Source organism: Lactuca virosa, chromosome 5 (genome assembly GCF_052849685.1).
Source record: "Lactuca virosa cultivar CGN04683 chromosome 5, Lactuca_virosa_CGN04683_v6, whole genome shotgun sequence".
NCBI lineage: Eukaryota > Viridiplantae > Streptophyta > Magnoliopsida > Asterales > Asteraceae > Lactuca > Lactuca virosa.
The window spans coordinates 140,287,695-140,312,176 of NC_136430.1; positions in this window are offsets into that span (position 1 = coordinate 140,287,695).

Consider the following 24,482-nt stretch of genomic DNA (forward strand, 5'->3'; position numbering starts at 1 on the left):
AGGTCTGAGTCATGTCCCGAAGGCCTGGTAGGATTAGTTAAGTCTTGTAGGCCTGAGTGTTGTTGTTCGCTAGTGGATTGGGGGTAGGCCCGAGTGCTGTTTTTGGTTAGTAGATCAGGGGTAGAATTGAGTGTTGTTGTTGGTTAGTGGTTCGAGGGTAAGCCAAAGTGTTATTATCGGTAAGCCTGAGTGTTATCAGTGGATAGCTAAGTTGGGCTGTCAGAGCCTAGTAGGAGTGTGGATTAGTTTAGTATGTGACCAGTTGGTTTTTGTCGCAATGGTGCACTTATGTGCGGGATTAGCATGACGACGTTTGGCCAAGAAGGTCTTGAGTCGATCAAATCTGCATATTTCTGGACAGCTTGGTTGATGTGACGGGTTGCTTCATGAAGTGGAAGCGAGAGCTAATTTCGAGGACAAAATGTAATTTAAGTGGGGAAGAATTGTAAAATCCTTTTTCCTGTAATTTTTACTTCATGGCTGTGGGCCAGAAGTCAATTGTGTAAAGGCTTTGGGCCTTAAGGAGGTAATGTTTAGACCTTTCGGAAGGTGGAAATGATGGTTGTGGGATCTTAACGTTTGAATTGTGTTTTGGGCCGAAGGGTAGAAAGAGGAAAGTCATATGAATGTTAGAAGTTATGAGGGTTTTGGGTTTATCCTAATACACTGGGCGTACAGGATGTACGTTGGGCGTACTAGGCAAGGATGGGTGCAAAGTTTCAACCTGGTATGCTGGGTGTACCAGGAGTATGCTGGGTGTACGCGATCAGAACCCAAACCCTAATTTTGGGGTTTTGAGCCCTATTTAAGCTCCTTAACTTCCTTAAACCCTTTCCATTCCCAATCTCCACCTCTTTAACGTTCTCCCTTGAAACCTGTAACCCTAGTTTGAGCCTTATGAGTAAAAGAAGGTGTTTTTAAGTGTTTTGGAGTGTTCTTGGTGCATCTTGGAGAAGAAGGAGCTCATTGGAGAAGCATTGGTTGCATTAGAGCTTATAGATCCAGACCTTGTTCACCTTGATCTTTCTTCTGGTGGTATAAATCTTGAATCTTGATGATGTATTTGTTAGATATAGTTGGTTTTCGGTATGATGAGCTTTTGGTTACTTTAGTGCATAAAGTTTAGATATTGAAAGTTTATGACCTTTTTTAGATAAAGTTGGAAACTTTATCCATCTAATCACCATGTTGATTCAGATCTGAAGGTTGGAGACATGGACTTAATGGATTAAGTTGAGAAAGATGCACTTTTGGTCCCTTTGAGACTTAGACACTAGATCTTTCTTGTTTGGACCATCCTAATGAATAAAGTTGGAAAATTTATCCATTATGGAGCTATTACGAACCATAAAAATGTGATCTTGGTACATTTATCCCTTTCGTGCAAGAGTTATGATGTCTTAATGGATTAATAAGTTAGGGTTTTAGCTTTTGGAGATTTTCAAGCCATGGGAAGTCATAAAGGTGGAAACTTTATGAGTTAAGTCGATGTTCTGAGTGTATATATGAGCTCTGGACAAAAGGCCTTAATGGATAAAGTTCTCAATGGAGGAGTGAGAACATGCCGCATATGTTGGACGTACGTTGAGTACGTTGGGCATACTGAGTAGCCATGGACTGTGAATTTCGTTGACTGTTGACTTTTGACCAAGTTTGACTTTCGATCAAACTTGAGAATTTTGGGCTATTGATTAAGATTCTACCTGGTTCTGGTATTAGTGGATTCGCAGGTGCAAGCAGTGCAGAAAAGCGATTGTATCGTAGTGTTTCAGAGTTCTTCGATTCAGGTGAGTTTCCCTCAGCGTACATGTAGGTCGAAGGCACCAATGCTGACCCACTAGGTTATGTATCCTGGTATATCAGATGTTGTTTTGTTGTGTTGATATGTTAGATCTATATCTTGGTATATAGGATGTTGCTGATGGGTTTTATATGTTACAAAATCTTATTTTGGTGGAAAAACATAAACCCTAGGTTTACATGCACCCTAAAGGATCTATGTTCTCACTATGATTTTCAAACAACTATTGAATATCAAGAACCATAAAGTAGATTGCTATTTTCGAAATCACCAAAGGGTTATTAGAAAATTCCTACCTTAGTTTATTATAGCAGTTAAACTAGTAATCCTTCCTTGTTGGTCTTTAGAAAGCAAGCACCAGAAGTATCATGCCTTTAATGGCTCACACCCAAACCCTAGCAAATTGGAGGCTTAAGATGAGAGAGGAGGAGGAAGGAAATTTTCGGATTCTCTCTTTGGAATGAAGTGAATTCCTAAAAATGGGGTTTATATGGGTGATAGGGAGGCTAAGTATAATACAGGTTCCTTTTAGGTAACTATAATCCTTTTGCTTTCCCTCTAAGGCATCCAAGTTTCCTTAGAGCCCAAGAAAAGCTTTAGAAACTATCTAGAACTCCTCTAGAATTGGTCAATGTTCAACTTTTGTACATTGTCATATTTAGTCCTTCCATTTTTAATTAATCCAATTAACCCCAAAATTTATTCCAATTAATTTTTGATTAATTTTTAGTTAAACAATAATATTTATAATTAGTATATCATTCTCATAATATATTAATAAATAATTTTTGATTTCTAATTAATTTATTAACCATATAATAAATTAATAAATCTCTCTTTCTCTCTCTCTCTCTCTCTCTCTCTTTCTTTCTCTCTCGCTCTCTCTCTCACTCTCTCTCTCTCTCTCCAAAAGTATTGCAGTCAATTAGTAGGTTTGAGGGCAACCCAAAAGGACTTTGCCAATAATTCAAGAATATACTAATTTATTTATTAAATTAGACACCTAATCCAATAGTCTCCCACTTGGATAAGTCTAAAACTAAATTATATGTATAACTTCTAAATTAAACAACAAATGATGCTTTCCAAAGCAAATGCCGAACTCTGATCCGATCAGATATTAGTCCTTTAGATAAGTAATCAAATATACCTCCAGTCTTCAAGATATCAGATGGACATGAGACATGGATTTGAATCAATCACATTGTCCAAAATTCTGTTTCCTGATTTCCTCATGTGTGACGACCTCATAAGACTTACTAATTAAACACATCAATTTAGTCCTGGTTGGGTCCAACACTATAAGTCAACACCAAATCACTGAGGGGCCTAAATATATTGCTTTTCCCATTAGGTCAAAAGGAACGAATAAACTTTGACTCATATGCTTGTATCTTTTACTCACCAAATCGCACATGACACTACGTGTTATAACATCAAGTTACTGATGCGTTTTCGCAATACTAGTGTACAATCGACTTTTAAATTACAACTCATATATCTCCGTTTCAAGAATATAAGATGTCATCATCTTAGAATACTGGCGATATAATCCATGAAGTAAGTCTATGAGTGTGGGTTTATCTAATACTCAAATCTCCATTTTCTAAGTACTCATAAACATTATAGCAACACAATTGCTATGTCTAAACTCCTTATACAATCTACAATCCAATTCATGACATTCTTCATTCACTACTTACTTCCTGAAGTATGAGCAACTGTGCAACTTCGAATAAACAAATTATTTAGGAAGTAAAACATACAAAATGAAACACAATAATAAACTAATTAATTATGGTCTCAAAACTATTGAATATAAATAATCTCATTTATTTAATTATGACTTTATTCATTGTATAATGTTTCGGGTAATCAATAACCACTTAAATCAAACATCAGTCATGACATGTTAGCAACATGCATACTATGCCTCTCTATGGTCCTTCCTTTGTGAACACATCAACTGGACATTATTCCAATGATGCTCATTTCACAATTCCAAATTCTTATCACTATTCAAGATGTGATGGAATTTCAACTTAACATGCATTAATCTCCTGCGATATCAAGATTCTAAAGTCTCAAAGACCGAGTCTTTGATATTACAGAATATTCCATTAGAGATTTTCTAGTATAAACAATTCCATGGTAATTTCTAATTCAAGGTACACTCCTTGACCAGTTCTCTTTGCATTAAAGTTTCCAACTCACATGGAGAATTCTCAAGTATTTCCCATTATGGAAAAATTTCCATATTTCCATACGACCATCAATTCTAATCAAAGACCATCTGAATCTAGAATCTTGTCCTTATGGTCCATCGAAATTAATATCATACTTCCATCTGTCCATAAGCAACCAGTCTTTTGGTATAACCTTAGAATGTTCTTGAAAATTGTTTAAGAACTTTAGTCACACAAAATTCTATTCATTTTTCCTCACAATGTTCTAAGCATTTGAAAATTAGAATAAGTAAATATTATAGTATATGTAATCGATCCTATATTTGAAGCATATGGGACTCAATTCATTATGTATCACATAAGGATATGATATCTGTTATATCTCTTGCTATAATATTTCCAGATATTGAATTTCCTATGTTGAACCATTTCAACATGATATTCAGATATGTCTATGAATAAGTTCTATTAAACTATATGATCTAAACCTTTAGATTCAAAAGGAAGTATGAGTGCCCTCTCCCTTAACTCTACAATAGCGAAACAATTCCCAAACTTTGCAATTTGCAAATTAGAAACATTGTTCCCTATGCACATTATTGTCAATATGAAATACTAGCATAACAATTATGCTTCCACTATCTATGTGTAACAATCGATTCAAGGTATTTTACATTTTGACCCTTGGAATGAAAATTATTTGCAAAATTGGTCCTTTATGGCTTTAAATGAAAATTTAGAGGTCGGGTACGTACGATGGGCATATGTCTAGTATGCTGGGTATACGTGGTCATGGGTAAAACCCTAATTGTTAGGGTTTGGACCCTATTCAAACAACCTTATGCTCCAAGGTTCTCTCATTTCCAGCCTCCATAGCCCCTTTAAGCCTCATTTCGAAACCCTAACCCATTTTACAGAGATTTGATCCTTGTGTGTATTTTGGTGGGTGTTCGGTGAATCTTGAAGAAGAAGAAGCTTGGTGAAGGAGAATTGATCAAGTTGGAGCTTGTAGATCTAGAGTTTACTCACCTTCCTTAGCTTCATAGAGGTATAAAGTCTTGAACTTGGTTATTTTGTGCTTAAATCATGATCTACTGGAGTTTTGGACATATTTTTGTCCCATGATTGTGTGTTAGTGAATAAATTTCAATCCAGAAGTTTTGAGTTGCTCCTCTTGATGTTTCTGAGGTCCCTAGTACATAAAGTTTGCATCTTGATGATTGTAAATCAACCATGCATGCTTTTATGCTTATTTGGTGAAACTAGATTTCTAATCTAGGGTTTGAGTCTCTTTAAGCCACGCAAAGGCATCAAGTTGGTAACTTTATTGTTTAAGACATTCGCCAAGGTCTGGATCTGCAAAATGGACATCTCGACTTAAAGTATTAAGTGTTTAATGAAGTTGTGGCAATTAGGGGCGTATGCCAGACGCACTCTAGCATACACTGAGCGTATGTAGCTGAGGCCCCATATGCCTTTGGTCGTGGAGCTATACACTGGGCGTACCCAAGTAGTACGCTGAGCGTATTCATTAGAGGTTCATTTTGGGCTTTTTGGTTTTGGGCGACTTTTGGACTCTAGGTTTTGGGATCTTGTTGGGCCAAGATTTTTATTGAGTCGGGCCATTGTTAGTTCTTAGGCCTTAATGGATTTGGGCCATTTTTGGGCTTCAGGTGTTTTTGGGTTTGGGCCACCGTTAATTGGGACAATTAAGGGGAAGGGTAAAATGGTCTTTTACCGTAGGAGTCGGGGTTAGTAAATTAAAGTCCCGATTATGGTTTGTGACCTAATTATTAAATAAAGTTGTACTTTATTGGTTAGTGCAGGGATTCCCTATTTCAGTAGCCTGAGCATCTATTTGTATAGCAGCGGATCGAGGTGAGTTTGTTCACTATACTGTAGGACACTATGGATTGTGTATGCTTGTAGTCTTTCTGACTCCTGCTGTATAACTGTATGTCTGTGTGCCTGTTTGGTATATGTATGTGGGGAGAAATGGATCCGGTGGTGAAATAGACACGTATGTTTGAAAAATACAGATTAAATTGAAATAGACTCGGGGGTGAAATAGACCCTAGGGTGAAATAGACCCGATACAGCCTTGTACTGACATATGAGTTGAAATAGACTCGAGGGTGAAATAAAACTGGGGGTGGACCCGGTTCAGCCTTGAGCTGAAGAATATGTATGGTATGTGGTATTTATGGGAACTCACTAAGCTTTGTGCTTACAATTTTCACTTTATATTTGAGGTACTTCCGGTTCGAAGGGGAAGAGATCAGGATGATCACAATGCATACACCATGATTTTCCGTTCTGCTTGACTCTAATGTATTTTTGGATGATTATTGATATACTCTGATTTTCTTTACGGTTTCTATAAACAATTTTTGGTTGATGGTTTTATAATTACAAAACAATTTTTTTGGTTCTAATTTTTGGGACGTTACAAGTTGGTATCAGAGCCTTGGTTTGAGGGTTTCGGGCATACTCTCAGGTGTGTTTGAACTCAAAATGAGGGTTTGGTATATTTTTCATAAAAAGAAATGTTTTATTAAAGGATTTTCTAATAAGAGAAAAGGGTGTGGTGCATGAAATCGACTGAGCTCAAGTAAATTTTGCCAAGATACCCATACATGTTTTACGTGATATAATTTGAGTTGTGAATTTGTGAATCACATGATATATTAGGGCTAAGAATTTGCTCAGGATTGCATGATAGAATGCTAGGAGAGATGCCTTTATATGCCTACTGTATGAGCTTATAGACCTGCATGCTAGTAATGGATCAGTCAGTTTATAGGATGACCCGTTTAGGTTATAGTTTGATTTATATTACTCAATGCTCGAATGCTGCATGCTTTGTGATTTTAGGAGCTCTAGTAAGCGAATGTGTTAAGTTAAATGTTACTGAGATTAGATAATCTTAGAAGGTCAGGTGTAACCCTATTGCGCATCTCTTGTTTGAGTCCAATCGTTGTAGCGTGAGACCTTTCAGTCGAAGAATTATATGGTATCGGTGATGCATAATTGTGTTCGTAAGCTACTTAGAAGGTGTTAGAGGGATTTCCTTCTATAGCTGATGGCAGAGAGTGGTGTGATGGTAGTCCTACGAGAACCTAGGAGGTGATTTGGTGCAGCGAGCTTTGTCTAGATATATATCACCTGGATTGATAAGGATGTAACTTGGGGGATTCGGGGTGATTCTTGAGGAAGGTATAGATAGATGTGGAAGGTCTATTTTGGGCCCATACTACAGGAAGTAGAGTATCGGTACTCAAGTCAAGGAAATTCACAATGATACAAGGGAGCTTGAAGAATGTGGGATTCTTCGAGTGTGTTCTGATGGTTTGTATGGTTTATTTTTCAGCATGGTGGTCACTCGATGAAGTTCTGGTGGAGGTGTCGGTGATGGTTCTGGTGCCGATGATTGTTCGTGTTCTGGCTCTAGGGACGGACATATGGATGATCAGACGCGGGAGTTTATTTCATCGGAGATTACCCACATTATTCTGGAGCAGAATCCTATGATCTTCGGTACGATCAAGGAGGATATCATGGAGATTTTGGATGAGTGCATGGCCACTTTTCCTTTCGAGATTGTGGCGATGTCGGGAGCTCGCTCTTTGATATTCCAAGAGTCTCGGGCATGTGGGGATCCATATTTATTAAGGAAGAAGGAACCTATTATGAGCAGCCGTTGGTTAACTGATGTCATGAATACCGTCCATAATAGCTACTTCCTTGAGGGGTCGAAGGTTAGACTTGCATCCTATCTTCTAAAAGATAAAGCTTGTGACTGGTGAGAGTAGGTTGGTTACACCTTGGGAGGCGAGGTAATTGAGTCGATGACTTGGGAGGATTTTATGATGAGGTTTCGAGCTGATTTCGCACCTGTGATTGAGGTCCAGCAGCTGGCGTGGGAGTTTAAGGACCTTCGCCAGACTACTAAGACGGTGGCAGAGATCACCGCCATGTTTCATGGTACGGATTTATTGGTTCCGCAGTATGTGGCACACGAGGAGATGAAGAAGGCGAGATATAACAATATGCCGAGGTAAGATATAAGACAGTTTGTGAGCATATCCAGTTGCATGATACTGGATGATATGGTGGCGAGAGCCAGAGAAAGAGAGATTGATCTAGAGATGGAAAAGAAGAGGAAGCTGGATCAGGTTCAGAGTTCAGATAGGTCGGGCAAGAGGCACACGGTTTTTGATTCGAGATCGAGGGGCAAGCAGGACCAGGGCCGCTGTACCAAGACGCACGATGGAGTTTGCAGTGTGGATGGTTCAGGCTGCTACAAGTGCGGCAAGACTGGACACTTTAGCAGGGATTGGACAGCCACCACCAATGGATCAAGCCTATTTTGCTTCCATTTCAATCATAGGGGCCATAAAAAGACAGATTGTTTGAGCTTAGCGGCCGCGGGACCAGTTGAAGCACCCGCTACGACGAACTTGAGAATCACAAATGGCCGCCAGGGCAAGGCAGAGGCACCTATTGTGAGGAGCATGGATTTTCAGCTGACAGCTGAGGAGGCTCGTGCAGTACCATATGTGGTGACGGGTATGTATCTTCTACTTATCTCTTTATTTATTTTGATTTTCCTGCTGATATCTGTGCTTTTCTTTTAGGAGAGTGTGTTGTGAATGGTATCTCCCTTCTAGTTTTGTTTGATTCGGGGGCTACCCGATCCTTTGTATCTCCTGCACTTAGCAAGAGGTTTGTTGATGCTCTGGGAGAGCTGGATTATCCATTAGAGGTTGAGATTGCTGAGGATTATCCCATGTGAGTATCGAGGGTTCATCGGGGATCCACCTTAGAGTTGTTCAGCGAGCGGTACTCAATTGATTTGGTTCCCATTCCCCTGCACGAGATCAAGGTTATTGTGGGGATGGATTGGTTGAGCCCCAATGGAGAAATAATTGATTGTTAGCATCAATTGGTACGTATTTAGATCCCAAGTGGGGGAGAGTTGGTGATTCGGGGAGAGGGTGTTCAGCATGGATTGGCTCTCTGTCCGGCAGTAAGGGCTAGACGTTATCTTCAGCATGGTTGTTCTGGATTTGTGGCTTATGTGATGGATACCCGGGAGGAGGGTATGGTGACCTTGGCGATGTACCGATTGTTTGGGAATACCCAAACATTTTTCTAGAGCATTTTTCTGGAGTGCCTCCGGATAGGTAGGTGGAATTTCGGATTGAATTGGTTCCCGGTGCGGCTCCGATAACCAAAGCATCTTATCGGTTCGCACCTCCCGAGATGCAGGAGTTATCTACATAGCTTCATGAGCTGTTAGAAAAGGGATTTATTCGACCGAGTAGTTCACCATGGGGAGCGCCGATGTTGTTTGTAAAGAAAAAGGATGGGTTGCATTGGATCGTGTTTATTGATGACATCCTGGTCTATTCCAAAACTCAGGAACAACATGATGAGCATATGAAAGAGGTGTTGGAGACTTTTACGGAGGGAGAAGTTGTATGCAAAGTTCTCTAAGTGTGAGTTTTGATTACACAAAGTGTAGTTTCTGGGACACCTTTTCAAGCAGAACCGTGTCCTGGTCGATCCAGCCAAGGTTGAGGCAGTGATGAGGTGGGAGGTTTCGAGGTCTCCATTCGTGATTTGGAGTTTCCTTGGATTGGTAGGTTACTATCGAAGATGCATTCAGGATTTCTCCAAGATAGTGGTTCCTTTGATCCAATTGACGAAGAAGACAATCAACTTTCGTTGGGGGCCTGAGCAGCAGACATCTTTTGAGAGTCTAAGGCAAAGATTGTATAAGGCACCGATTCTGACCCTACCTGAGGGTGTTGAGGATTTTGTGGTATATTGTGATGCGTCAATCACAGGTTTGGGTAAAATGCTGATGCAGCGGGTACATGTGATCGCTTACGCTTCGTGGTAGCTAAAGCTTCATGAGGCGAACTACCCCACTCATGATTTGGAGTTGGGGGCTATGGTTTTCACCCTCAAAACTTGGCGACATTACCTCTATGGGGTTTATTGTATTATACACGGATCACAAGAGTCTGAGGTATCTGATGGATCAGCCAGATCTGAACATGAGGCAACGTAGATGGTTGGATGTGGTGAAGGATTATGATTGTGAGATCCTTTATCACCTAGGGAAGTCCAAAATGGTGGCCGATGCTCTCAGCCAAAAGGCGGTTATTGCCCTGATCAGGGATATGTGTTTGAGGATGACCGTGATTACCCTCCTCTTAGAGCAGATTTGAGAGGATCAGGTTGAGGCTATGAAGGAAGAACACCATAAGAGTGAGCACATAGTAGGTCAGGTGGCTTCTTTTGATTATGATAGCCGATGATTATTGAACCTTCATCATAGGGTCTGGGTTCCATTTTGTGGGGGTGTACGGAAGGTCTTGATGGGAGAAGCACATATGTCGACGTTTTCTATTCATCTGAGGCAACAAAGATATACATAAATCTTCGATATGACTATTGGTGTCCATGCATGAAGCGGGATGTGGCCTAGTATATGGAGGAGTGCTTGACATGTAGGAAAGTGAAGGCCAAGCATAGGCAACCATATGGAAAAATGGAGCCGTTAGGTGTTCTCGTTCGGAAATGGGAAGAGATTACGGTAGATTTTATAACAAGGTTACCACGCATGGAGCGTGGAGTGGATTCGATATAGGTCGTGGTGGATTGATTGACCAAGAGCGCACACTTTATTTCGATACAAGAGAGTATCTCGGCTAAGAAGCTGGCCGACATCTACATTCTGGAGGATGCGGCACGGCATGGGGTGCCGGTTCTTGAAGATATTTCATGAGGAGCTGGGCACTCGTCTGCATTTCTGCACGACTTTCCACCAATAGACTGATGGTCAGAGCGAACGGACTATCCAAACATTGGAGGACATGATTCGGGCATGTGGACTGGATTTTGACGGGAGTTGGGATACATATCTATGACAACCCTGAGAAATTCCGTCACTAATCACCATTAGAAATAATAGGAAAATAAATGTAACAGAAAGCATTGTAATATCTGGGTTTTAAGATAATAAGAATCAGACATGATGTTACATTTATTTGCTAAAAATTGTCGATTAGCCTGTAAAAATTAGTGATAAAAAAGTTGTGACAGTTCCCGATTCGGTTAACCTACTTGGATACTACTCGTTAACGTGATCTCAAGGATATAAGATTCGTAAAAATCCTACTCCGAAGGAGAGATTTATGGATTTTAGCAAAATAGAATCAACCGCATAGTTAAAATTAATTATGTCGAAACGGTACTTAGAGATTAGTTGAGTTTTGATTAAAAGTGCAAAAGGGATTTTCATAGTACTCCTCGTGATATACACTTTAGGAAAATGTTTGTCGAAAACGGGATCCATATGAGTAAGTTATGATTTTTATAAAATTTATAATTCTTACCCCGGTTGGGCTTGAAAATGAAAGTCAAAACCGGCCAAAACAACCAAAAGGAAAGTTATAGTACCTATTGATGTCATCACATAGATATAGATAGGGTCTAGATTGGAGCACACACGAGACGTGGCTGAGTAAGGAGGGGGACACATGACAACTTCATGTGGAGCCATGATGTTCTAATGCACGCCCCGCTTAGGAAAGGTGTGACGCGCACCCCCAAAACTCAACTATAAATAGAGGGTTGTGTCATTCCATACAACACACCATCAAAACAGTCCTCTCTTTCTCTCTGGTTTGTGTGTTGCTTCGTGGAGCGTTCCTGGATTTCCGAGCTTGTCTCTACCCTAAATCAGTGGTTTCAAACCCCAGAGTGAGTTCACGACCCTTATTTTGCTGTTTTAAAATGTTTCCCGGGGGGGGGGGGGGATACATGTTTAACAAATGATTTTACAAAAATATTTATATTATAAATATTAAGTCATTTTTAAAAAAGCAAGATACCTGAGGATAGTATAACGGTAGATACTATGCCTAGATTTAAGCTATGATCCGTGTCTAAAAGATATGATGGCCGATAATCTAGGAGTAGGTAATACCTAGATGTTATAATAGCCAAATCCCTACGAAACTTTAAGTACATAGGAGTTTTGCTAGACAAGATTTAGGATACGTACTGTACTCAGTTGTTATGCTGCCCAAATATCATGTTAAAATAATAATTATCAGGGAATATATATGACAATTTATATATAAGATAATTATGAGATCATAAATATAATTATCAAATACATATATATATATATATATATATATATATATATATATATATATACACACACACACACAAACACACACACACACACACACACACAGACAAAGATCATTTGATGATATATAGCCAGAAGAGGTATATACAAAGATAGTGTGATATATATATATATATATATATATATATATATATATATATATATATATATATAGGGTTAATTACGATAAAGATAAAAGATTAAAAGATAAAAGATAAAAGCCTATGGTTAATACGTTACTGAGTTGGTTATTCATCCAAAAAGCGTTGATTAAATTCAGCGCATCCCCAAATACCTATAATCATTAATCATGCGAGAGCTAGGAAGTTATGTAAAGATCTATATGGGGCCGTGACAACCCCACCTATGATTGCTAGCTACATTGCCAGCATGATACCTTCCATATAAGTTACTATTCGATGTCCGATGAAGCATCCTGATCAGGGGTACATTTACGGTCGTAGCGTCGATTATAGGGGCTCACATTAACATATTAAAAATTTCCTTAGAGCTTAGATTACCATTAAGGATGCCTCGTATGGTATTTAAAATACGTTAGGATCGTTAGAAATCCTTGAAAGATAGTAAATTAGGATTAACAAAAGACAATCCTAATTAAAATACGTTAGGATCGTTTGATATTCTAAAAAGATAGTCATTTTAGATCAATAAAAGATATCTTAAAACATAAAAGACTAGATAAATAATTAAGAAAGGTTTCACTAAAGAAAAGTATTCTTAAAAGGAATTCAAAAATCCAAAAATAAAAACTCGTACACACACCAACATTATGTTGACTTTCAAAATACATGTATTCTCTGGAATATGAGTGTGGAAGAGTGTCCCCCGAGTATGAAGGAAGTTTTCAAGGAAGCTGTTGAAGATTAGTATTGTTATTTTAGGAGTTTGTGTCTATCCCTAAAATAATGTAATCCTTCAAAATCAATAATAAATAAATATTTAAAAGTATACCTTTGTGTTTGATTGTTCCTATTGACGAGATCCAATTATCCCTACGTCGCACTCCCGGTGTTCCCGCTATCGGCTGGGCAGGATGTGACACATTGGTATCAGAGCCTAAGGTTATAGTGAACTTGTAATTCTTTAGGAAATACGACTATAGCCTAGGGCATAAAAACTCTGAATTAGTAAAACCTAATAAAATTATTAATAACAATAACTGTACGAATAAACTACTCTTAGTGAGGTGTCTAGACTGGAAAAACTTGTCGATATTGTTGTTAGATTTCAGAACAGCTATATGCTAAAATGGTCCTACCCTCAAACTTTTCCATACTGGCCGAACCTTGTAGTTTAAAAGTACACAAAGATAGGATTAAATAAAATACCCCAATCAAACATTAATCAAATAAAGATTTGTGTAAACTCTTATAAATACACCCTCGTATCGAAAAAGATTATCCATTTGAAATCACAACTTAAGATTTTAGGTCAAAAATGAATCCTAGGTTTAGTTAGTACTGCGTCCGACCCACAACTTGACCTAGAATGTGCAACTACGTTTTATTATGGTCCGACCGACGCATGCTCAAACCTGGATGCCATAGTTGACAATCCAAACGCTTAACGATTTATGGATCGATAGTTAGTACGCATAGTTAGGAAATTAGGATGAAGTCTACGACTAGAAGATGATCAGATCAGTAGCACTAATCGACTCCCCCGAAGACTTGAGCCGTATGAAGTGATAAACCGAGAAAAGTTAAGGATTTACATCATATCGGGTCCGACTTATTACTCGGAGAATTTTGTTCATAGCTCAAGGATGATGATCTAGGCAGCGTTTGCCCGACCACCCTTTGGAAAAAATCATAGTAGTTCTGGTACTATCTACTATATACCTATAATTCTATAATTATATGTACTACGATTTTAATCTTATATCTCATAAACATCTAACCCTGTTGGATGTCTTATGAAGGGCGGTCGGAGCAGGCGTGATCATCAGGAGCTCACCCATGGAGGATATTTGGGAATTGTTTTGTCATCCTTCCCTAGAGGGAGATCGGGTGGTGCCGCACTCCCCAATGGCGGATGAGGCAGAGTACAATCCATGGATTCCAAGGCCACCTACCCCCACTGATACAAAGTTAATCAAAGATGAGGAGCCCTATGAGGACGAGGATCCACTAGAGGAGGATCCGTATGACGAGCAGGCAGGAGGAGATCCAGGTGACAACTCACCATATCCCGACTCATCATCCCTTGGTAGTGGACATCCCGAGACTCAAGAGGAAGACACTCTCGAGTCAGAGCCATCATCGTAGTCTCTAGTCTCAGACCATCCTTCCAGTGTGTACGCCTCAGGACCCCAAGCGATATACACCCCCAGAAAATCCATTCCTATCCTATCCCGAAAAGAGTAGCCTCACCCCCATCATCCCCAAATCCATCCAAGAAACGTTTCCCTACCCATAAAAGGATTCCCCAAGTAGACGAGTGGATCCAGGAGGACGACATTGGCCACTATGAGATCGGATCGAGATGCAACCCTATCCCTAAGGATGCCATAGACTGAGCGATTTCAGTGTTAGTTCCATATGTGGCACGACACGAGGATCGAATACGTTAGTTAGAGGAGGATTGCGACTCGTTGCGGAGGGAGGTTAGGATGTTAACCGACGCCGTCAGAGGTTTAGAGTAAAGGAGGGATTTTGATGAGATAAGAATCCTCCACGCTTATGATCACCTAGAGGAGACCCATTATCTAGTGCAACATCAATAGATCGAGATTGAGAGTCTCGATCAATGCATGAGAGAGTCAGAGTTTTAGATTGTTGGTGTCATAAATAGGGGCAGCCACTCTAGAGGTAATGATCGGGTGCCTCCAGTAGCAGTTAGTCCAGATAGTGGTTTGGTTGGTAGTTTGCTTTAGGTTGTGGTAGATAGTTCTAGCCTTGGATAGCTAGGAACTATGATATTTGTGGGTTTGAGGGAGGGAATAGCAGCGTAGCCGATATAGGAATCCGCTACTTCTTTTGTGTGGAATAGATCCCATTCCTGTTCAAACCACACTTGTATACACTCTTTTGATTATGATAAAATGATGTAAAAAGTTTATGAAAATCTATGAAAGTTTGTATGATCTAAATGTTTATGTGTTATTTGTTTGTTTTGATTCCTTTAAATTTGTTAAACCTTCTAACGTAGCAAGATAAAATAACAACTAAATCATACCTTAAATTTAGAATCATGCCTCGCACTAAACATAACCCAGGAATGCCTGAAAGGAATCCCAAGCCAATGAGCTCAACTTCGATTGAGGCACTGATCGCCCAATGTGTAGCTGATGCCATAGCAAGTCTCTAAACCCTAGGAATGTAGGATCAGGAGGCAAAGGAGGCAAGAGTTCGCAAGGAGACAATCGAGTTCCCACTCGAGTCTATTCATATAAGGATTTTATGAACTGTAAGACAAAACCCTTTTGTGGAAATGAGGGAATTGTTGTGCTGACTAGGTGGATGAAGAAAATGGAATCGGTCTTTGAGATAAGTTTCTGCCCATAGGACTGTAAAGTCAAATACTCTGCCTGCACCCTGGCATGTGCAACCTTGAGTTGGTGGAATAGTTACACCAATACCATGGGCATAAACGTAGCCAACGCCATGTCTTGGGATGAGAGGAAACAGCTCATGATTGGAGAATACTATCCACATGAGGAGATGCAGAAACTGGAGCAGGAGCTGTGGAATCTAATGATGCTGGAAGTTGATATTGCCACCTATACACATCGCTTCAATGACTTAGCCACCTTGTGTCCCGGGATGGTTACCCTAGAGGAGACGAATATAGAGAGGTATATTTGGGGTTTGCCTCAGCCTATCCAAGGCTTAGTCATGGCCTCAAAACCTACTACCTTTGATAGCGGCAAGAGATTCGTCTTTAGTTTGATCGATCAAGCGGTTCGTCGAGGAACGATGGTTCAGAGGCCTGATCTTCCCAAGGCAGAGGGTAAGAAAAGGAAATTTGGAAATGAAGACAAATGGAAGGCTAGGCAGTCATCAGAGAAGAATCAAGAAATGATTCGAGCATTTACAGTTGCAGCACCCTCAGTAGGAACTACTTTAGGAGGTAGTCCTAAGTGCAAGGAATGTGGGTATCATCACCATGGAGCATATTGGGTCTGTACCAACTACGGCAAGAGAGGTCATCTTGCAAACAAGTATAGAACCCCATCCAGTAGAGATATCCAAGTGTGCTATGAATGCAAAGAAATTGGACACATCAGAAGGGATTGTCCAAAACTAAGAGGTCAGGGAGGTGGTGCTAGAGGCAGGGCATTTCTTATCGGAACAAGGGAAGCCGTCGAAGATCCGACGGTAGTGACGGGTACGTTCCTAATGAATAGATGGTAGCAAATATTCTTTTTGATACCGGAGCCGATAGAAGCTATATTACTCCCGAATTCAGAAAGTTATTAGATCACCCCTCTAGTATATTTGGGGAAGCCTATAGTGTAGAAATGGATAACGGCTAAATTGGTAGTTTTATGGAAATACTTAGGAACTGCACCTTAAATCCAAATTCTCATCCCTTTCTTGTTGACCTGATGCCAATGGTTATTGGAAGTTTTGACGTCATTATCGGCATGGATTGGTTATCTGCTAACCACGTCGAAGTGCTTTGCTTCAAGAAGGCCCTACGTCTAGCCTTACCCGACGGAGAATCCTTGACCATCTTCAGCGACAAGCCTAGTAGAATCCTTAGGATTATCTCGTGCACGAAGATTAGGAAATAAATGAAGAAAAAGTATTTCGCCTTCTTGGCTCATATTGTCGATAAGAAAGACAATAAGAAGAAAAAGATTGAGGAGGTACCTTTGGTATGCGAATTCCCTGATGTATTCCTTGAAGATCTACCTGGGCTACCACCAGTTCATCAAGTAGAGTTTCGGATTGATATAGTCCCAACAGTTGGCCGAGTAGAAAAGTCTCCTTATAGATTGGCACCCTCAGAGATGAAAGAGCTCTTTAGCCAACTACAAGAACTCCTTGACAAGGGTTTCATCATACTAAGCTTATTTCCTTGGGGAGCACCTGTTTTATTTGTCAAGAAAAAGGATAGATCTTTTAAAATATGCATAGATCCAATTATCCCTACGTCGCACTTCCCGATGTTTCCGCCATCGGCTGGGCCGGGTGTGATAGTATCTCCCTTTGGTGGAGTTTTCGTATAACAACAGTTATCATACTAGCATTAATTGACCTCCTTTTAAGATGCTATGTGGGAGGAAGAATAGGACCGCAACATGTTCGGATGAGGTCGATCAGCGAGTTATGGGGAGTATGGAGGTGGTACTTAAAATGGCAGAATAGATTCAGTAGGTTCGTGGCAGACTTCAGACAGCACAGAGTCAACAGAAGAGCTATGCTGATATGCGTCGGTCAGACTTAGTGTTCCAATTTGGGGACATGGTACTCATGAAGGTGTCACCTTGGAAAGGTGTCACCCAATTCAGGAAGTGGGGTAACCCAGGCCCCAGGTACATTGGTCCTTTTAGGGTTTTAGCCCGGATGGGTAGGGTTGCATATTGTTTGGATCTACTTGAGGAAATCCGTCAGATTCATAACACATTTCATGTTTCCTATTTGCGGAAATACTTAGTTGACGATTTCACAGTAGTTCTATTGGAGGACATTCAGGTGGATGATCGCTGAATTATATATAGAGAGACCAGTGGCGATCCTTGACAAGAGGACAAAGACTCTACGAAACAAGGTTGTGGATCTTGTGAAGGTGCAGTGGAAGCAGCGAAAGCGTTCATATTGGACATGCCAGCCTGAGGATGAGATGAGAGATCATTATCCGAAGTTATTTGTGGCAGCGGACTTCGAGGACGAAGTCTAATTTAAGTGGGTGAGAATTGTAACACTCGATCAAGGTATTTTACATTTTGACCCTTGGAATGAAAATTGTTCGCAAAATTGGTCCCTTATGGCTTTACATGAAAATATGGAGGCTGGGTGCATACGCTGGACGTACGTCTAGTACACTCAGCGTACTTGATCAGGGGTCAAACCCTAGATTTTATGGGTTGGCAACATTATGCCCCAAGATTCTATCATTACCAGTCTCCATTGCCCCCTTTAAGCCTCATTTCGAAACCCTAACCCATTTTTAGAGATATTTGATCCGTGTGTGTGTTTTGGTGGGTGTTTGGTGAATCTTAAAGAAGAAAAAGCTTGGTGAAGGAGCATTTATCAAGTTGGAGCATGTAGATCTAGAGTTTACTCACCTTCCTCAACTTCATAGAGGTATAAAGTCTTGTGCGCTGTTATTGTATGCTTAGATCTAGATATAGTGGAGCTTTGGACATGTTTTGGTCCCATTAATGAGTTCTAGTGAATAAATCTCACTCCAGAAGTTTTAAGTTGCTCCTCTAGATGTTTATGTGGTCCCTAGTCCATAATGTTTGCATCTTGATGGTTGTAAATCAACCATGAATGGGTTTATGCTCATTTGGTGAAAGTAGAATGCTAATCTAGGGTTTAAGTCTCTTTGAGCCATGCAAAGGCATCAAGTTGGAGGACATTTAGGTGGATGATCGCCTAAATTATATAGAGAGACCAGTGGCGATCCTTGACAGGAGGACAAAGACTTTGTGAAACAAGGTTGTGGATCTTGTGAAGGTGTAGTGGCAGCAACGAAAGGGTTCAGATTAGACGTGGGAGCCTGAGGATGAGATGAGAGAGCATTATCCAAAGTTATTTGTGGCAACAGACTTCGAGGAAGAAGTCTAATTTAAGTGGGTGAGAATTGTAACACTCGATCAAGGTATTTTACATTTTGACCCTTGGAATGAAAATTGTTTGCAAAATTGGTCCCTTATGGCTTTACATGAAAATGTGGAAGCTGGGTGCATACGTTGGGCATACGTCTAGTACACTTAGCGTACTTGGTCAGGGGTCAAACCCTAATTTTAATGGTTTGGCAACATTATGCCCCAAGATTCTATCATTAACAGTCTCCATTGCCCCCTTTAAGCCTCATTTTAAAACCCTAACCCATTTTTAGAGAGATTTGATCCTTGTGGTTTTTTTGGTGGGTGTTTGGTGAATCTTGAAGAAGAAAAAGCTTGGTGAAGGAGCATTGATCAAGTTGGAGCATGTAGATCTAGAGTTTACTCACCTTCCTCAAATTCATAGAGGTATAATGTCTTCTGTTTGGTTATTGTATGCTTAGATCTAGATATAGTGGAGTTTTGTAAATATTTTGGTCCCATTAATGAGTTCTGGTGAATAAATCTCACTCCAGAAGTTTTAAGTTACTCCTCTTGATGTTTATGAGGTCCCTAGTCCATAATGTTTGCATCTTGATGGTTGTAAATCAACCATGAATGGGTTTATGCTCATTTGGTGAAAGTAGAATGCTAATCTAGGGTTTAAGTCTCTTTGAGCTATGCAAAGGCATCAAGTTGGCAACTTTATTGTTTAAGACATTTCCCAAGGTCTAGATCTACAAAATGGATGCTTGGACTTAAAGCATTAAGTGCTTAATGAAGTTATGATAAGCAGGGGCGTACGTCGGGCATACTCCAACTTACGTTGAGCATACGGAGCTGAGGCCTCGTAAGCCATTAGTTGTAGAGTTGTATGCTAGGCGTACCCAGGTAGTACGCTGAGCTTACTCATGACTGGGCCATTTTGGGATTTTTAGTTTTGGGCCACTTTTAGACTCTAGGTTTTGGGCTCTTGTTGGTCCTAGAGTTTTAATGAGTCGGGCAATTATTAGGCCTTAGGCCTTTATGGATTTGGGCCGTTTTTGGGCTTCGGGTATTTTTGGGTTTGGGTCACCGTTAATTGGGCCAGTTAAGCGGAAGGGTAAAATGGTCTTTTAGCCTAGGAGTCGGGGTTACTGAATTAAAGTCTCGATTATGGTTTATGACCTCATTATTAATTAAGGATGTATTTCATTGTTTATGGCAAGGATTCTATGGTTCAGTAGTCCGACCATCTATTTATTTAGCCGCGAATCAAGGTGAGTGTGCTCACTATACTGTAGGACACTAGGGATTGTATGTGTTTGTCGTTTTTGTGACTATTGATGTATGCGTGTATGCCTGTATGCCTGTTTGCTATATGTATGTGGGGTGAAATAGACCCAGGGTTGAAATAGACCCGTACGGTTGAAAAAATATCGATTGATTTGAAATAGACTTGGGGGTAAAATAGACCCGGGGGTGAAGTAGACCCGGTACAGCCATGTGCTGACATATGAGTTGAAATAGACTCAGGGGGTTAAATAGACCCAGGGGTAAAATAGACCCGGTTCAGCCTTGAGCTGATGTATCTGTATTGTATGTGGTATTTTAGGGAACTCGCTAAGCTTTATGCTTACGGTTTTTAGTTTATGTTTCAGGTACTTCCAGTTTGAAAATGAAGAGCCTAGGATGTTCGTAATACGCACACCATGATTTTCCACTCTACTTGACTCTGATGTATTTTTTGATGATTGTTGATATACTCTGATTTCCTTTACGGTTTCGATAAACAATGTTTGGTTGATGCTTTTATTATTACAAAAACAAAATTTTTGGTTCTAATTTTTGGGATGTTACACTTTGACATGTACCTGGAAATCTACTGGACTTCTAGAAATCAATACTCTTGACTTTCTCACTGAAGTACGGATTTTTGTTATGCGATGTCTCGATATCTCTCCAACTAGACTTCTGAAGCATATACACCATAATTGGATAGCATATGTGTATGTTTGAACCCTTTCAGAACTTGTAGATATGTGTTATGAAAGTTCAAATAATTCCTTGTCATTCCTCACAATTTGAAATATGAAGTGGGATGCCATAATCATATTATGAATCTGAGAATGCAATTAACACAACCAATATCCATATTGATCTTTATCAAATTTGATAATCTATCAGCGAAAGTATTTCCTCACAATCATTCTCACGAATTTGAGCGAAACCTTTGCTGCCTAGATTTTGTGGTGCATACATTCCCATCCAACCTACAATCGTAAGACAAGGTTTAGGACAAAACCAAATTCAAATTTAGCTTTCCTTCATGGACTGAACTTAGTAATTCAAAATTTTTTCCCCTTTGGAAGCACAAGGTCCTACCAGTGCTTCCTTGTTGTTAGCAAGTCACCCATATTGATCAATGCACTTTCATTGACCAATGTGCTTTGCTTTTTAGTTAAATAAACATAGAACTCAGAAGCATTGCCAAATCAACTAGAAGTAGAAGAAAATAAGAGTGAATCAACCAAACATGATAGGTTATCAACCTCGGGTCGTGTGCTAGTGACAACTAAAAGGTTTAATGTTGATTGACTCTTGAAACTTTCAAGATCAATACAATTCCCACTGACTTCTTGACATTTGAGTTATCCCTCAAGGAACATTCCTTGAAGAGCTAAAAGAAATATTCAATAGTTCCTGTGGATTCTCGACAGGAAAATACTCCGTAGAATAATTCTTAGTTTATCTTTTGTTTCTCGATTAACGAAAACATCACAACTCCAATTCTATATGTGCTAGAGTAATAAAACATTTTACTCCACATATGTCAAGGTGTTTTTCAACGTTCTTAGTCTGAAATATATTTGAAGATATGATTCATTAAGATGTTCTTCGAGGATCCATTGTGAAATAATTACACAATCACTAAGATGATCATAAAACATGGTACTAAACCATTCTCCTTTCTTCTCAGATTGGAGAATCTTTTATCTTTCTGCCTAATAAAATTTTCTTATACGTTCTGATACTTTTGAATCTTTTCAAAGTATCAAAATTATGCTTAATCTTATAAACACAACCATATTTACTGAAACATCAGAAAATCATGACGAATAGATGTATCGTCCTTTGTGGTGGATCTAAATAGTCCATATGAGCATGTACTAGATCCATTAGTCCTTCACTTGACCCACATAAACATTTGATCTATAAATTAGTTATAATTTTACAACGAACAGGATTCTCATATACTATACAATATGAATTGTATTATACCAAGTATGTTTCCAGTTGGTGATGAGATTTCTTTTTCACTTGGTTAATTATGACAAAACCACATGTGACATCATAATAATCAAATCCACAGTTAATATTGCTAATATTAGAAATGTACCACTACTTTCATAAATACCAATGCAAGGAAATATAAATAAGGCAACCAGATAAACCAAAATTTCACTTTTATTGAAAATAAATGAAAAATTGGATCTTGTCCTTACAACGCATAAAATGAAAAACTATGTTTTTAGATATCTCCTAAGAGTAATGGAAATCTATTAAATAATCCTAACTCCTTAGTAGTAGCTCCAAATTATGATCATCGAACCATGTGACTGAAGTCCATTTCCCATGATCAGATTCAAATTACTCTACTTAAGCTTCCTTCTTTCTCTTAGAACCTGCAATAACATCGAATGTGATCATCACATAATGTATTAAGAGTCTATGAATATGAACTTGGAAAAATAATAGAATTAGATAATGGATGTACTTGAAGGAGAGTCATTCGAATTGACTTTACCATTTCTAAGATCTTTCAGGTACTTTGGGTAGCTTGAATTGACTGTAAAAACAAATGGAATCTTTGGGCCTAACATATGGGATGATCTCAAAATGAGCCTTTATATTTACCATATGATCAAACTTTTTGAACTTGGCTGATCCCTTTGTTGGATATAGTGTCTAAGTCCATAACTATATTTGGTATGTACTTGACCCGACCCGGCATGGTCCATTTGGGTTGCACTTCACCCGAACAATTTATGGATAATCGTTTGAGAATAGTATAAGTTATGATTTATTAATATATTATAAGTCCTAATATATTAATATAAAATCATATTATTTAATTAGTATTGATCTATAATTAATCTAGAATTAATTTACAGATCAAAAGTATGACTAATTAAATATGGGCTCTTGTATTTATATAGTGTGGGCTAATGCTTATTTGGAATGGGCTAGGCTTGCATGGAAAGTCCATGGATACTCCATGGAGCTTTAACCCATGGATCTCACGGAAATGAAAAGACATGGGTATTAGGGTTTACATGGATGTAACCCTAATCCACCACACTATATAAAGGAGGCTTTGGTTCTTGAAATTGCACTAGTTGATGTGTGTAAACTAAGAGGGCCGATTTCAAGAAGTTTGTGACTATTCTCTCAAGTTTCCAAGTTTGTGGTGATTTGTGACTTCCATTTGAGGCATCCACATTATTGGTGCTAGGCTCTCAAACTCCAAGCAATCAACTACTACTACAAGGTAAGTAATTCTACTAGTTTTATTTGATTCAAGTACCCCATGCCATGCTAGTTAGGATAAGAACCTTGGAAAAATAATTATTTGCATGTATCTTAGTCAAACATAGATCCAAGGTTTCTAGGGTTGCATGTACACCATAGGAGTGTTAGAATGCTCAAAACCCATCAGTGGTATCAGAGCCTGGTTTGTTTATTTGATACTTGATGCAAAAAAAAAAACTTGAAAATCGAAGTTTTGTTCAAAAGCTCGTATCAAAATTTCAAGTTTTGTATATGTACTTACGATTCTTGAAATTTTTGATATGAACATTCATAAACATATGAGTTTAGAAGATCATAGAAATTATGTGCTAATAATTGATTAGATTAATTCTTGATCTTTATGTGTTTTACTGATGATTTTAGTAGATATGGATATGTCTACCTAATCAAGCATAAGTCAGAAACCTTTGAGAAATTCAAAGAGTTTAAGCAAGAAGTGGAGAATCAGTTGGGCAGAAACATTAAGATGCTTCGATCCGATCGTGGTGGTGAGTATCTTAGTACTGAGTTACTTGACTATCTTAAGGAATGTGGGATTGTCTCACAATTGACACCTCCTAGGACACCACAGTTGAATGGTGTAGCTGAGAGGCGCAATCGGACCTTGTTGGACATGGTTCGTTCCATGATGAGTTGAGCTTCGCTACCAATATCATTTTGGGGGTATGCCTTAGAGACTGCCGCCCATATCCTTAATCTAGTCCCTACAAAGAAGGTTGCCAAAACACCTCACGAGGTGTGGACTGGAAAAGTTCCCAATCTAGACCACATCAAGATTTGGGGTTGCGAGGCTTTTGTGAGACGCGAGACTCATGATAAGCTCGAACCCCGAAGCGAAAGGTGTATTTTCATCGGCTACCCACAGAAATCCTTTGGTTACATCTTCTACAGACCCAGTGATAATGTGGTCTTTGTAGCAAGAAAAGGATTCTTTCGAGAGAGAGAATTCATGAGCCAAGGAGACAGTGGGAG